General features: G+C 49.4%; 1 protein-coding gene across 2 annotated transcripts in view; it reads left to right on the forward strand.

Annotated features, from left to right (window-relative positions):
* Window positions 1-16,845, forward strand: part of THOC1 (THO complex subunit 1) — a 449,280-nt gene that overhangs the window by 381,369 nt on the left and 51,066 nt on the right. The gene's annotated exons all lie outside the window — the stretch shown is intronic.

The following is a 16,845-nucleotide window of genomic DNA, read 5'->3' on the forward strand; positions in this document are numbered from 1 at the left end:
GCTACGGTGACCAACCGTCCGTAAATTTCACGGACAGTCGTTAATTTCGGCCGTCTGTCCGTTGTCCGTGAAGGAATCTTTAACGGACGCCATTTGTCCGTCACTTTAACAGGGCACCGGTTGCTCCACCCTAAAGTCGGCACAGCTTGCACCCACCTCTTTTCTTCACTCCGATGCTGCACCAAAGCTCCTCAGATGCCCTGCAGTATTGGAGAGGCACAGCGGGATGGCTACCCTCACACCTCCAGCCCTTGATGAGCTGTTAAGAGGTGCTTGAAGGTGACTGAGAGGGAGGGGCTGCCGGTTCAGGAGCAGAGACATCTATTCACATGCAAACAGCCCTGAATGTGTCATGTCTCTGCTATTTAGAGGGGGGCTCACACATTCCATTTCTACCCAGGGCCCCAAACATCCGAGACTCAGCCAGATTACACCCCTGATTACACCGAGGCAGCTTGTAGTTCTCTTCACATAGCTTAATTACTGTCACTAAATTGTAAGCAAACCTTGGATCTTCAAACATGCAGTCTACAATGTGAGAAAATAAAGAAATGGCACAATCGCACCCACACTGATTAACAAAGTATGGAGGACAATTAGTTCAATCAGTTCTCTTAGAGTATCTCCTGTAAGTACTGTACATCACAGTGGGGGATGGCATTTTGGACAGAGAGCCTGTCGTCTCGTTGTCTTGTGCAGGAGAGGAGCCCAAGATGATTCTAGAATACTGCATACCCACCCCTGTGTTCCCTCTCCTGTGATGGCTCCTGCCCTCCCCTCAGTGATGGCACCTGTCCCCCCATGTGGTGGCTCTAGTCCACCCCACGCCTGGGATGGCTCCTGTCCCCCCATGTTGTGGCTCCAGTCCACCCCCCCCTGTGGTGGCTCTTGTCCCCCCCTGTGGTGGATCCTGTCTCCTCCCTGGGTGGCTTCCGTCCCAGTCCTGGAACGGCCCCTGCAGCGAGGGTGAAGTTCTTCATGGGCCTCTTCTCAAAAGGGCTCAGCTCAAAATTAATATGGAAAGGTCGGCGAGGAAGTAAGTGAAGGGATGGGTGAATGGCTGGATGAATTAGTGAAAGGGTGACTGGATGAATGAAAGATTGAATAAATGGCTGAGAGAGGATGGATGGATTGATGAGTGAGGGGAAGGATGGAGAGAAAATGTAAATAGCTGAATGTATGGGTGGAAGGGTAGCTGGATGATGGATGAGGGGAAAGATGGATGAGGAGAAGGATGGATGGATGGATGGAGGGGAAGGATGGATGGATGGATGGAGGGGAAGGATGGATGGATGAGGGGAAGGATGGATGGATGAGGGGAAGGATGGATGGGTGAGGGGATGGATGGATGGATGGGTGAGGGGATGGGTGAGGGGATGGATGGATGGATGAGGGGATGGATGGATGAGGGGATGGATGGATGGATGAGGGGATGGATAGAGGGGAAGGAAGGATGGGTGGGTGAAAGGATGGATGGATGATGAGGGGAAGGATGGATGATGAGGGGAAGGATGGATGGATGGATGGATGGATGGATGGATGATGAGGGGGATGGATGGATGGATGATGAGGGGGTGGGTGAAAGGATGGATGATGAGGGGAAGGGTGAAAGGATGGATGATGAGGGGAAGGGTGAAAGGATGGATGATGAGGGGAAGGGTGAAAGGATGGATGATGAGGGGAAGGGTGGATGGATGGATGGGTGAGGAGGGGAAGGGTGGATGGATGGATGATGAGGGGGTGTGTGGATGGATGGATGGATGATTAGGGAATGGATGGATGATGAGGGGGTGGTAAAAGGATGGATGGATGATGAGGGGAAGGATGGATGGATGATGAGGGGAAGGATGGATGGATGATGAGTGGGTGGGTAGAAGGATGGATGGATGGATGATGAGGGGGTGGGTGAAAGGATGGATGATGAGGGGAAGGGTGGATGGATGGATGGATGGATGGGTGATGAGGGGGTGTGTGAAAGGATGGATGGATGGATGATTAGGGAATGGATGGATGATGAGGGGGTGGTAAAAGGATGGATGATGAGGGGAAGGATGGATGGATGGATGATGAGGGGAAGGATGGATGGATGGATGATGAGTGGGTGGGTAGAAGGATGGATGGATGGATGGATGGATGGATGGATGGATGGATGGATGATGAGGGAAAAGGATGGATGGATGATGAGGGAAAAGGATGGATGGTGAGGGAAAAGGATGGATGGATGATGAGGGGAAGGATGGATGATGAGGGGAAGGACAGATGGATGGATGGATGATGGGTGGGTGAAAGGATGGATGGATGAAAGGATGGATGGATGGAGAGTTGGTGGGTTAAAGGATGGATGGATGGAGAGTTGGTGGGTTAAAGGATGGATGGATGATGAGTGGGTGGGTGAAAGGATGGATGGATGGGTGGGTGAAAGGATGGATGGATGAGTGGGTGGATAGTGGGTGGGTGAAAGGATGGATCAGTGGATTGGATCGTGGGTCGGTGAAATGATGGATGGGTGGGTGGGTGGATGGATGGTTGGGTGGATGATGGATGGGTAGGTGGATGAGTGAAATGATGGATGGATTGGTGGATTGATAAGTGCAAGGTGAATGAATGGACGTATGAGTGAAAGGGTGGATGTAAGGATGGATGAGTGAGTGAAAGGGAGGGTAGATGGACAAAAGGATGAATAGATGTGTGAAGGAGTGAAATGATAGATGGATGAGTGATAGGATCAATGGATGGATTCATGAGTGGATGAGTAGATGGATGGATGGGTGGGTGGATGGATGGATGGAAGGAAGGATGGCTAAGTGAAAGGGTCGATGGAGAGAGAAAGGGAGGATGGATGGATGACTAAAATAGTGGATGGGTGGAAGGATTAGTAAGTGAAAGTATGGCTGGATTGGTGAAAGGGTAAATGGCTGCATGGATGAGTGAATGGATGGATGGGATAAAGAGTGGATGGATAAGTGTACAGATGGATAGGGTGAAATGGTGGATGGATGGATAATGGAGATGAGTGAAAGGATGGATGAGGGGATGGATGAAGGGATGGATGAGTGAAATGATAGATGGAAGGATACATGATGGATAGGTTTGCAAACGGTTGAATATGTTTGGAAATGGCTGGGCTTACTTATATACTATTGCGCGACCTCTGATGTGTCTGTAAAACATACGTTATGTTATGTTATGTTATGCGTTTTTATTTGGCGCACAGATGCTCCAGCTAAGGAGCGTCCTGGCGCCCGACAAGGCAGCTGCACAACACAACTAAACAATAAACAACATAAGTATACAACTAAGGGAATAAAAACGTTTTCACCGCGCGACGAAAGGAAAGTAAATCGCTCATAGCGCGAATTGCCGGGGGTAAGGAATTCCACAGAGCAGCTGCACGCACTCGAAATGAGCGTCCACCGGCCCTACTTCGCTTGAAGCGCGGCACAACGGCCAGTTCGAGGTCTGCCGATCTTAAGGGTCGCGCTGGGATGTAATTGGCCAGGAGGGCCGTAAGGATCGTTGCCGGGGACCCCTTCAAGATTTTATAGGCGACGCAGAGGACCTTAAACTGGATCCGCTGGGCCACCGGAAGCCAATGCAGTGACCGTAGGGTGCTGGAGGTAGGACAGAATCTTGGGAGGCCTACCACTGCTCTCGCTGCGGCGTTCTGAATCCTCTGTAAGCGCCCGATCTCTGCCACATTCAAACCGGCCAGCAGGGAACTCGCATAATCCAGCCTGGAGATGACAGTAGCTTGGATCATGAGTTGCCTGGTAGGGGCATCGAAGAACTTTAGCACAGGACGGAGCCCACGCAAGATGCCGAAGCAGCAGACAGCCGTGCGTTTGGTGTGGCATACAAACGTAAGGGAAGGGTCCAGCCAGACCCCGAGGTTCTTAAGCTCGGCGACTGGGATGGGAGCAGGACCCAACTCCCCCGGCCACCATCTCTCTCCCCACAGTTCCGGCTGTCTGCCAAAGACCATGACCTCGGTCTTACTAGCGTTTAGCTGAAGACAATTGGACGTCATCCAGCTGGCGACCGCCCGCAGTCCTTGTTGAAACCTGGGGGCGTCAACTTCGGCATCCCCGCTGATCCCCGCTGATACCTATTGTCCTGAAGTTTTGTCCTGAATTTTGACCTCCTGTCCTGAATTTGTGTCCTGAATTTTGACCCTCTGTCCTGAATTTTTACACTCACCGTCCTGAATTTGCACCAATGCCAGTTGGTCACCCTAATCCCAGCCCTGACCTGCCAGAGGACCACTGGACGAGGAGAAGAGTCCCTTCTGAGGAGCCCGCTCCCCCGAGCATGCAGGCGATACTCGTGCAAGTGATACTCGTGTGCAGGCGCTCTTTGTGGCGGTCTGGCTGCTCCCCACTAAGTGCCCCGGGCTCCTGTGAGTACCACTGACGGGCGCGGAGAGTATCCGAGCCGGGAGTGCATCCTGCCTCCTCCAGTGCCACTGCACACGCATGCCACAACAGGTTGACAAAGAAGCTCCAGAGTATGACTGCAACTGTTAAACCTTTGAATTAAATTAAATGAATGTAATAAATGGAATTTTGAGAGTTTATCGAGCATAAGTTGCAATTGCCAGAAAAGATGGAAAGTGGTTCTTTTACATCTTGGTATGATAATGTTACTAATACGTTTAATCACCATCAAATTTGTTTTATAACCCCCGTTTTTTGGTATAATGTTTGCTTAGTGGAGTGGTTTTTGTAATTCCAACCAAGGATTTGTTTAATCGCTTATTTTCACTTGTTAACACTACGTTTCCCATAATGCACATGTAAAGTTAACAGATTGGATGCAGCACATGACGATATTTAGATTGGCCTCCCCTTGGCCTCTATTTACGGACATATATGCCGGTATATTTGGTACCCACATGTAGATAGAGGACCGGTTAACGGTAGAGGCAGATAATTAGTCTGCTACTGCAAGCAGACTAGACTGAAGTTGATCCTGAGAAAACTCATATAAGTATGTTTTTTTTGTTTATCACAAAGTTTAGCAGAGTGACAAGACAATGGTCCTGAAGAATGCCACGAACCAGAAACATGTTGACCTAGTCAGATAGGGAACATCCTTACCCCCTATTGTTAAACTGTTTTTTAACTCCACTCATTGGGGATACCCATTCAAATAATTTTCCCCATATGAGATGGTTTTAATGCACATTTAATATTATTTTTGCACTCTGCCCCTCACTCATATACAACATTGGAGTGAAAACACCTCACACTCCTCTCCTGAGGGAGAGTTGTAGCCCACACAGCGCACCTTACGGGCACTGTGTGCAAGAGGGAACCCAATGATGAAGCATGTCATCGAAGTGGTGAGTGAGGGTTCTCGTCTTTAGCAAGCAAATGCTCATTTTCCCTAGCTTTTTTTAGTTTGGTTTCTGCACATCCATATTCACATTCTAGTTATTAAACCATTAGGTTACTTTTTGTGAGTATTATATAGTGGAGTGGTACTGTGGATGGTAATAATTCCTCCGATAGAGACCTTGTTGTGAGATAATACCTGACCAGGCAATGACATACCCGTGATCAAGGTCTTCCCGAGATCAAAATGCGTGGGGGCCATCGTGACCTACTTTTTCACAATAAAATAAATTCCACATACCCGTGAGCGCGACCCATGTTTACAGTGGTAAACTTGTTTGATATATATATATATATATATATATATATATATATATATATATATAGATAGATAGATAGATAGATAGATAGATAGGAGCACGTGGCTTTACTCCCCAAACAGTTTTCTGCCCCATTTTTCCGCAATGTCCCCTAAATCACTTTCATTTTTCCGCAATGTCCCCTAAATCACTGCGAATCTCAAGCAATCCACAAGCGCTACAAGGCCTTAGGGAAGAATGCGCTATACAAATACAATTTCATTTCATTTCAGACACCATCCCCCGGGGCCCAAAGTATTTTGTAAGACGAGTGGGGTGTGACACCCTCCCATCTTGAGCCTCTTTCGTGCATCCCCAGGAGGCCCAATTTAATTAATTATGGGAGGGGTTGTGCCACATCCCTCGTGAGCCGTTTACGAGCACGGGAACCCCTTAATGTATTTATTAAGGGGAGGGGGCAGAGCGGTCCTCCCTCCCCAACCTTTAAAAGGCCCTGGGGAAACCAGAGCCGCTAGTTTAAAAAAAAAAGGGGGTCACAACCCCCTCCCAGAGCCATTGATGGCCCCGGGGGACACATTCCCCCTAGGGGCTGGCTCTTATGCGATTTCCCAAAGATGTGGAGGCAGGGAATCTTGTGTTTGCTCCCGCCTGGCGTGAGCATTTTTAACACGCCTGGCAAACGAGAGCAACCACAAAGTCTACTCCCAGCAGGGGGAGCTTTAAAAATCAAGAGTATAAATAGCTGCTCCCTGTGGGCGGGAGCAGTGACTGCTCACTCAACTTGCGGTAAGCTGGCTGGGATCACAGGTCCTGAGGCTTTCCACCCAGCAAGCCCCAATGTGTATGGTGGGTGCCCACCGTGAACTAATGCGTGCCCTGGGGGATGGGGTTCCAAGGGCCATAATATTCTATGGGATGGGGGTAGGATGTCTAGGCCCTGTGATCAATCCCCTGCCACACACAACCGAAGGCCCTTCGCAGCATGGGGTTGGCTGCCTTTGGTAGAGGGTGTTGGCCACAGGACCTAGTCACAATCCAGGCCAGCCCTTGCAGCCAACTCCCATCCGAGCAAAGCGGGGGTTGACTGCATGCAGGGGCCTGGCTGCAGGGCAGACTCTTAGCCAACCACACAACCCCTTTGGACGTGCTCAACGGGAGGTTGGCTTTGCTTTTGATAAAAAATTATTACTTTGCGTTTAAGAAAAATAACACTAGAAGTTTACTGAAAAAAAGGTGAAATGTTTAGTAATAATGTAACTAATATGATAGAGACTACTAGTCACAGATTCCTTAACATAGAATTATCCCCAGGCGTGAGACTAGACCCGGTAACGTTCTTGCCCAGCATCTCTGCGCCGCGGGGGTGGGGCGACACCACACGACTCCACCTCGACGTCCTCCGCGGGCCTGACGTCAGCGAGGTCACATAAGCCCCACCCTGGTGCGCTGACGTCAATTTTCTTCTTTTCCGCATGCAACACGGACCCAAATGTTGCAGATGCGATCCTCTTGTTGTTTGGTTTGGTGTAGCTTGCGTTATGCCCCAGTATGTCCTTCTCCTGGATCGCTGTGTCGCTAGTCTGGCTTGGCCTGCTGTCTGCGGCATTGAGTTGTACCGGTTTTTGCACTTCTGCCCGCCCTGGTCTTCTGTCTGGATTTGGGTACTGATGGACGGCTTGGTCCGTCCCCGTCTGTCTCTTTCTTTCTTTCTTTTTTTCTGATACCACTTCATTTGTGGGTCAGTGTGCGCCTGCCCCGCCCTTGTGGCGTGCTCTGGCCCTTCTGGACCTTCCTGGCCTCTACCTTCGGTTGGCATCTAGCTTATCCTGGGTGCACCGTCCGTGGTGTTGTCCGCTGATGGCTGTGTATGCCAGTACAGGCCTCCTGTTCTACTACACTATTGTGCCTTTCTTCCGTCTGCATTTCTAGCGATGCGGTTGTCCTGCCTTGTCAGCTGCTTGAGGCTGGGGTGTGTTTGGCTCTTTCTGCCTCTGTGTAGAGTTTTCTTCTGGTGGGCCCTGCCTCTGGTACTACCTCTCCTCCCTAGCGGTTGAGGTGTGCTTTGTGTTCCTTGAGGCTTTGGCGAGCGCTGTCTGGCACTGCGGGGTGTTGGGCAGTTCTCCCTTGGTGGGGCTTCAGATATCCTGGCCTTCCCTTCTTGTCCCTGTGGCATGCCCCCTGTTGGGACCCTGTGTCTCTCCTGGTGGGGAGGCTCTCTCGCAGGCCCTCCTCCCTTTGGTGTATGGCTAGGGTATCTATTCTACGTTAAGGAATCTGTGGCTAGTAGTCTCTATCAGATGTACAAGTTACTTCTCTTCCAGGGGATCCTCAACAAAGTTATAAGCATTAGAATATTCCCGCCCATGCGCGGGACCCCGGAAACACTATATTATATGTGCCCCACATATATATCCATATATATATATATATATATATATATATATATACATATATTTATATATAAAAACAAGCAATTGCAGCCTACTAAACACCAGAGCTGAATCATGCTGTAAAGAATTTCTACCATACATGAATAACCTGCATTAGAAACATGAGAAAACAACAACAAAGTTTGTTTTAGAAACTGTTTTAATGCTCAGAAAGCAGTAGAAATTCCTATAAAACACTGAAAGCATAGGAAGCTCCCAGGCTGCAATGCAAACACACAGTCTAAAAAGACTGAAAAGCTAACCTGTAGCTGCATGCAATAAACTAACACCATGCCTTTAAGGCACTCCTGACTGCCAGCTTCCCATCATGCCTCAGTGGTGACAGTTAGGTCAGTTGTTCTTTCCGGCTCCTTCAGGAAGGATCCTGGCAACACAGCTCCACTCTTTTTCTGATTTCTTCAGAAAATCTTTTCACTTTTGACAACTTTTATTCCTTACTTCGACGTTTTTGCATCTGTAGAAGTAAGAGGCTGTCTTTTTTTGACAGGTTTGGGCATTTTTAACATCTTAAAATGCCATCTCTTTTTGACTCTTGCCCTTCTTGTGGTAAAAAGGCCAAAACAGACTCTCATGAAGTCTGTATCCTTTGTCTCCTTGAAGATCATGATCCGAAGACCTGCCCTCACTGCCAGAACCTGTCCAGAAGAACTTTGAAGGACAGGGAAAGATTTCGCATTTATGGCCTGGCAGAGAAGACTAGAGGAAGGACTCCAGTAAGGAAGGGCTCCAAGAGGTCTAGAACATCTTCTAGAAGTAAGTCCTCGCGTCTTTCTGCTTCAGCGTCGGGACTCAGCGCTGAAAGAAGATCTTCAGGTGGGTCATTTGTCGAAGAAAAGACTCTCGACAGCAGGCTCACCGTTGGGAAAAGGTATGTCGTCGAAGATTCAAGAGCCTCCGCCGTCGTCAACCTGGCGGCGATCGGCGTCGAGAGACAAGATTCCTTCGCCGTTGTCAACCCGGCGACGATCGGCGTCGAGGAGCAGAGACCCTCTGCCGCCGTCAACCCGGCGACGATCGGCGTCGAGGAGTGTCACCCCTCCGCCGCTGTCAACCTGGCGATGATCGGCGTCGAGGAGCAAAACCCCTCCGCCGTCGTCAACTCGGCGACAAGGTGCAAAGACCCTGCGTCGGCAAGACGTTCGGCGTCGAGGGCAGGCTCTCTTCTGTCATCGCAGTCCCATCAGCGATCGACGTCGGGAACAAGAACCCCTCCGCCGTCGTCTCTCAGACCTTCGACGTCGAGATTGGATGCAGCTCCGCCGTCGTCTAAAAGACACTCTGCGTCGAGTGAGAGACATCCTCCGTCGTCGGCTTCTCATCGCCGTTCGACGTCGAGACAGCACTCACCTGTTTCTCATCGGCTCCGGTCGCCGTCGAGACGGCGTTCGACGTCGAGCAGACGGCAGGAGCCTAGATCGACGTCTGGGGTGCATGCAGGTTCGACGTTGAGAGCACGTTCGACGTCGAGGCAGGCTTCGGTGAGGTCTGGAGATGGATCGGTGGACCTGGTGACAGTGTCAGCCTCGCACCATTCATCCTCTAATTCTTCCAGGAGGGCTGCTTCAAGTTCGGCCACTCCAGAACCTGCTACCCACGTCCGCAAGTCACCTTCAAGACGGAAAGAGACTCCTGCTCCAGTTCAGTTGTCCCCAAGATGGCAGCTGCCCTTAAGTCACTGGCAGCACACTGGGGCAACAAGGAGGATGCAGGAGTATGCCAGTTCTGTGCACAGGTCTCCTCTTCAAAGGCCTCCTCTTCAAAGGCTGGTGGACGAAGCGGACAGAGTGAGCCCTCCTAGACACATGCATGAGAGGTCTCCAGAAAGAAGGCACTACAGATGGCGTTCTCCGAGACGTGAGGAACGCATAGTCAGATCGCGAGAAAGGAGGAGTAGTGTACACCGACGAAGTAGGAGAACACCGTCTACTTCCTCGACCTGGTCCTCCAGGAGGGATTACTCCCCCACACTATCGGACAGCCCGATTTCCAGTGTCTCTCCCATAGATGACATTAACACCTACCATGAGGTTCTGCAGAGAGGTGCGCAGAAGCTCAATATTGAGATGTCTGTCCCGCAAGTCACGACAACCGTGATTTTCGAGACTCTCCATCAGAAGACGGCGTCTTAACCTTTGCTTCCATTGGTTCCTGGGATCCTTGACCCAGTCATGGACACTTTTTTAACTCCAGCAACCATTAAAGGTGTGCCGGCCCCCCTCTTGAAGAAATATAAGCCGGCTACCTCGGATCTGGTCTTCGTCAAGACGGATCCTCCCGCAGACTCTGTCATTGTGGCGGCAGCAAAGAAGACGCATGCTGTTTCGGCCACTTCTGTTCCACCAGACAAAGAGAGCAGGTCCCAGGACTCGGGGGGGGGGGGGGGGGGGGGGGGTTGCAGGGCCTGCACTTCTGCTGCTGCATCCCTTAAAGTCTCCAGCGCGGCTGCGTTGCTTGGCAGGTATGATAGGGCTCTCTGGGACTCCTTGGAGCATTTCAAGGCCAAGCTCCCAAAGGAAGAGCAAAAGGATTTCACTGAAATAGTCACGGAGGGATCTTTGGTGGCTAACCAAGTGATAAGCACAGCAGCAGATGGTGCGGTGCTATCAGCGCACTCTTACGCGCATGGAATATGCGCCAGGAGATCGTCCTGGTTGCGATTGACATGACTGAAGCCAGATGCACAACAAAGAATCCTGAACCTCCCGTTCTCTGGCTCTTCTCTCTTCGTCACTCACGCTGACGAAGAGATGAATAGGATGAAAACAGAGTTGGACACGGTCAAGGCGGCTGGGTTGGAGAAGAAGAAAAAGTTTAAGCACCGCTACAAATCCAACCAGAGCAAGTGGCCTCACCAGAGGGTTCAAACCCCTCAGTGGTCCCCAATTAAGAACCAGGGGAAGACCCAGTTTCGAGGAGGAAAGTCCAACAGTGGTAGAGGTGGTCACCAACAGCAGTCCTCTACCACGGCGAGAGGCGGAAAGTCATGAGCAGTGGCTTTCTCCGCCGCCGTTGCCCACTCCAGTGGGAGGAAGTGCTTCTCAACATCTAGCAGAGTGGGCCAGCATCACAGGAGATCGCTAGGTGCTGACTATACTACGCAATGGATATGCCCTAAGTTTCCGTGCGCTTCCAAAGGACATACCACCATAAAGTCTTGCCTCATCAGTTAAAGCTGCTTCGAAAAGAGGTGAGAGCTCTTCTCCAAAAGCAGGCGAAAGAGGAGGTGCCACCCTCTCAAAGAGGAAAAGGAGTTTACTCCAGATACTTTCTTGTCCCCAAAAAAGATCAGGAGGACAAGTTTCGACCAATCCTGGACCTTCGACTTCTGAACAATGTCATAGTGAAGGAGAATTTTCGCATTTTGGCCCTTCACCAAATATGTCCACATCTACAAGTAGGGGGATTGGATGTGTTCGGTGGACCTCCAAGATTCGTACTTCCAAATCTCCATTGCAAAACTTCATCGGAAGTTCTTGCGGTTTGTGGTCGGCCACAAACATTATCAATATAAGGTCCTGCCCTTTGGTCTGAAGTCGGTCCGCAGGTCTTCACCAAATGCATGGCAGTGGTGGCAGCTTTTCTTCATAGAAAAGGTCTCTTCGTCTATCCATACTTGGAGGACTGGCTGCTGAAAGGTCCATCCCCACGGCAAGTGAGACACGACTTCCAGTTCTGTCTGCAGCAACTGCTCGACCTTGGGCTTTATGTCAACATGGAGAAGTCGGTGTAGCAAACCACCCAGTCCATCCACTACCTCGGCTCCGTTCTGGACACAAGTGTGGGAAGAGCGTATCCTTTGGAGGAGAGACTGTCCTCCATGAGACAGAGGTGCAGGCTTCTGCTCCAGGTGCAGAATCGGACAGTCCGGCAGGTGGCCTCCCTGCTAGGATCCATGGCGTCCTGCATCTTTTTCATTCCCAACGCCAGGCTCAGGCTGAGGATGCGTCCTTTGCAGCAGACTCTGGAAGACCAGTGGGATCTGTCCACAGGTCGCTGGGAGGATCAGATCTCTTTCCCAGGCGGCGAGATCCTCCCTCTCATGGTGGATGCAGCAGCGGAATCTGATGGTGGGAGTCCCTTTTCACCAGCCACTCCCAGTACAATCAGTGGTGACAGACGCGTCCTTGCAAGGCTGGGGGGCACACATGGGGTGCCTTCAGATACAAGGACGGTGGTCGGCAAAAGAACAGACCTACCACATCAACATGCTGGAGGTACGAGCAGTCCATCTGGCTCTGAAAGCTTTCCTGCCTGCAATAGAGTCCTATTCAGTCCTGGTTCAGACCGACAACACAACGACCATGTTCTACCTGAACAAGCAGGGTTGAACTCGGTCACGTCCTCTCTTCCTGGAGTCACAAGCGATCTGGCACTGGCTGCTTGCCCGGAACCTCTCGGTGGTGGCAGTGCACCTTCCAGGAGAGCTAAATGTCAAGGCAGACTCACTCAGCAGGCACTTCGAAGATCAGCCAGACTGGGTGCTGCACGACGAGGTGGTGACGGACCTTTTCCATCGGTGCGGTCGTCCGGAAATAGATCTATTCGCGGACGAAGAAAACGCAAAATGCCACGCCTTCGCGTCCAGATTCCACCGTCCAGGGAATGCTCTTTTGATGTACTGGTCAGGGACATTTGCCTACGCCTTTCTTCCTCTGCCCCTGATCCCGAAGGTGGTGTCCAAGCTACTCCGATCCGGCATGACCATGATTCTGATAGCTCCAGACTGGCCACGGCAGTGGTGGTACCCGGACCTTCTACATCTGTCGGTACTTCCACACAGGAGACTACCTTGCAGGCCGGACCTGCTGACCAAGACGGGAGGGAGGATTCTTCATCCCAACCTTCCCTCACTGAACTTGACAGCATGGCTCCTGAGGTCCTGCAATACAGACATTTAAAACTGCCTCCTGATTGCATGCATATTTTAAAAGAAGCAAAAAGACCCTCCACAAGAACGTCATTCGCGTTTAAGTGGAAGAGGTTTTTTATGTGGTGTAGAGAACATCACTTTGATCCGACGAAGGCACAGGAGGAGGTCATTCTCCCTTACCTTCTGTATCTAGCAAAATCTGGTCTAAAGTATGCTTCTATCAGGGTGCATTTATCTGCAATTACGGCGTACAGGAAGTCGCCTAGTCAGCCCTCCTTTTTCCAGATGCAGGTGGTCAAGGACTTCTTACAGGGGTTAAAGAAAGTGTACACCCCTGTTCGAAACCCTTCTCCTCCGTGGGAGTTGAACCTGGTGTTATCAAGGTTGATGGGCCCTGCTTTTGAGCCAATACACAGAGCTTCATTGCAGCATTTGTCTTGGAAGGCCGCTCTTCTGGTAGCCATTACATCAGCCCGCAGAGTAAGCGAGATCCAAGCACTGTGTACCAATGAGCCTTACACTGTTTTCCACCACAACAGAGTAGTCTTGAGGGCGCATCCTTCTTTTCTCCCTTAGGTGGTGTCTGATTTTCATATCAATCAGTCCATTTTCCTGCCATCTTTTTTTCCTAATCCAGCGACCCCGGCGGAGCGGTCGCTTCATTCCTTAGACCTCAAGAGGGTACTAAAGCTCTACTTGGAGAGTACCAAGGGCATAAGAAAGACAGATCAATTATTCGTCAATTATAGCGCCATGAGAACAGGCTTCCCAGCCGCTAAGACATCCATTTCAAGATGGATCGTTTCCTGCATTACCTTTGCTTACCGGCTGGCGAACAGGCCCTTACCTTTACCTCCAAAGGCACATTCCACGAGGGGGAAAGCGGCCACTGTTGCTTTCTTGCATGACGTCCCTATGTCAGAGATCTGCAAAGCCGCAACCTGGAAATCAGTTAATACTTTTACGAGGCACTACTGCCTAGAATCTGATTCCAGGGTTGATGCTCAAGTAGGCCAGGCCTCCTTGAGGAATTTTTTCGGATAGTGCTTTCCTCTATCCTAGGAGGTGTTTCCTAAGCTTACTGATCATTTTTCTGTGTTCTCCTTTGCCCGCAGGGAGATGAGGTGAGGCTCGCTATTCTATTCTAATGCTTATGACTATTGATGAGGATCCCCTGGAACAGAAGGATTAGTTACTTACCTGTAATCCTAGTTCTCTTCCAGGGGTATCCTCATCAAAGTCTTAAGCAACCCTCCCGTCTCCCGGGGCAAAGGACTATTTTAATTTGGAGATATTGTTAACCACTTTGTTTCATGGTTTTTTCAGTCTCCGCAAAGAACAACTAACCTAACTGTCACCCCTGAGGCATGATGGGAAGCTGGGGGTCAGGAGTGCCTTAAAGGCACGGTGTCAGTTTATTGCATGCAGCTACAGGATAGCTTTTCAGTCTTTTTAGACTGTGTGTTTGCATTGCAGCCTGGGAGCTTACTATGCTTTCAGTGTTTTATAGGAATTTCTACTGCTTTCTGAGCATTAAAACCGTTTCTAAAACAAACTTTGTTGTTGTTTTCTCATGTTTCTAATGCATGTTATTCATGTATGGTGGAAATTCTTTACAGCATGATTCAGCTCTGGTGTTTAGTAGGCTGCAATTGCTTGTTTTTATATATATATATATATCAGCAGTTTTTCTCTCACAATTTGAAGAGATTGGGAGACGCCCACAGTTTTCAGTTTCATATATATATTAGTGTTTCCGGGGTCCTGCGCATGGGTGGGAATATTCTAATGCTTATGACTTTGATGAGGATACCCCTGGAAGAGAACTAGGATTACAGTTAAGTAACTAATCCTTACCTTCGGTAACCTTGTGTCTGGTAGAGACGATTCTAGCCGCAGATTCCTTCACGACCCACCCTTCCTCCCTGTTCTGCGAGGACCCTCTGCTTGGGTTTCTGGGGTCGCCTACCTCTGGGTGACTTGTCATTGTGGGTTTCCTCTTCGTGGTCTTTTGGTCAGGCATCCCTCCAGCTGGGGTTTCTCCAGCGCGAGGGCCTACTTTTGCTCTTCCTTTCTGTTGTTAGAGTTTCTGATCCCCACCGGCTCTTCTCGTTGGGGGTTCGCCTGTACTTTACCTCCTCCTCCTTTCAGGAGGTATAGCCATCCTTGGCCATGTAGTCTGGGGTTGGATGGCTGTTGCTCCTCTGTTCCGGGCTGGGGCACTTACCCTTGTAGTTGTAGATGAAGTGTCTCTCTCTCTCTCTCTCTCTCTCTGTCTCTGTCTCTGTCTCTGTCCTCTCTTCTCTCTTCTCTCTTCTCTCTTCTCTCTTCTCTCTTCTCTCTTCTCTCTCTCTTCTCTCTCTCTTCTCTCTCTCTTCTCTCTCTCTTCTCTCTTCTCTCTCTTTTCTGTCACGGCGCTTTCACATGCTTGTGCCTCCAGGGACTTGCATGGTGGCTCTACGGAGTGGCGCTTTGCGCTTTTCTTGCTATGGCTTCACTGCCCTGGCTTTTTGGTGCCTTTCTGCCGCCTGGTGCTTTTACCTTGGCTTGCACAAGTTGTGTCTCTGGCTGATGCTCTGCTTCTTCCCTGCTCCGGCCTGCTGTTGTCGCCTTATGGTGTCTTGTCGCTACCTGGTGGTGTTTTTCGCCTTCTGTTTCTCCCTCTATGTGTCTCTCTGGTTGTTTTGCAAGCTGTTCCCATGCTCTCTTCAGTTTTGTTGTGATGGCTCTGCGTTGTGGCGCGGAAAAGTTCTGCGAAGCAAACTGACGTCAACAAGCCAGGGTGGGGTTTATGTAACCTCTCTGACGTCACGCCCGTGGAGGACGTCTGGGCGGAGTCGCGGGGTGTCGGCCCACCCCCAGCGCACAGAGATGCTGGGCAAGAAAGTTTTCTGGGTCCAGTCTCATGCCTGGGGATAATTCTACGTTAAGGAATCTGCGGCTAGAATCGTCTCTACCAGATACATCGTTACCGAAGGTAAAGTCCATGACGAGTTACCCTTGTCATTAGCGGCGAAGAGGGTAACTTGTACTTTAATCTCTAAAAACCACAGAAATTCACCAGTTACAGTTAGTTATCTCAAATACCTATAACTCGTGCCCTAAGGTAACTATAACTTGCGCCCTCGTCATGCATTGCTAATTACTCCACATATTACATCACTAATGACATCTTCCATGACATCATTGATGATATCTCTGCAACATTTGAAATTAAATTTTTGAAGAAAAAACTGTGCCTGACGGAGTATGAGCAATAAAGTAATGTTACAAATGAGAGTGAACCAACTGAAAAATGTTGGCCACATAGTAATTAGCTCAAGTAGTTTGTCAGGCTATTTTATTCTTAGTTTCATTTCACATTCTGGAAAGTTATGTTAATTACATTTAGATTGATATATTTATTGAATTCAATATTTAATTCACTGAGAGAATGTGCTGTAACATTTTGTTCCGTTAGCCCATATTTTAAATTAATTTACATTTCATATATTAAAATATTTTTTAGATTTTTTTTCCAAAGTATAATACAATATAATATTTTCCTTATCCTTTCTTATCCATAGATCCCGACCACAGTGCGGTGCCCTCCACATTTGTGTGTGAAGTTACTAGTAGTATCTTTGCTCTTATGAATCTTGATTTAGGAGTGTCCAACAAATTACTTTCTGGGGGTGGAGGCATTCAAGTCCACACCTAGGTGTGACTCTTCACTAATGGTGTTGTTACACTTCGGTGTAGTAGTAAATATACACATGAGTGAATGTGCATGTTTCCCTTTGTGAATAGGACCACAATGTTTAAACAGCCTAGGAACTTATTAGATTGCCTAAAAATAAAGCACCATATTTTCTTCAAATCGTTGATTACTT

The sequence above is a fragment of the Lissotriton vulgaris genome, chromosome 4_1 (genome assembly GCF_964263255.1).
Source record: "Lissotriton vulgaris chromosome 4_1, aLisVul1.2, whole genome shotgun sequence".
In the NCBI taxonomy this organism is placed as follows: Eukaryota; Metazoa; Chordata; class Amphibia; order Caudata; family Salamandridae; genus Lissotriton; species Lissotriton vulgaris.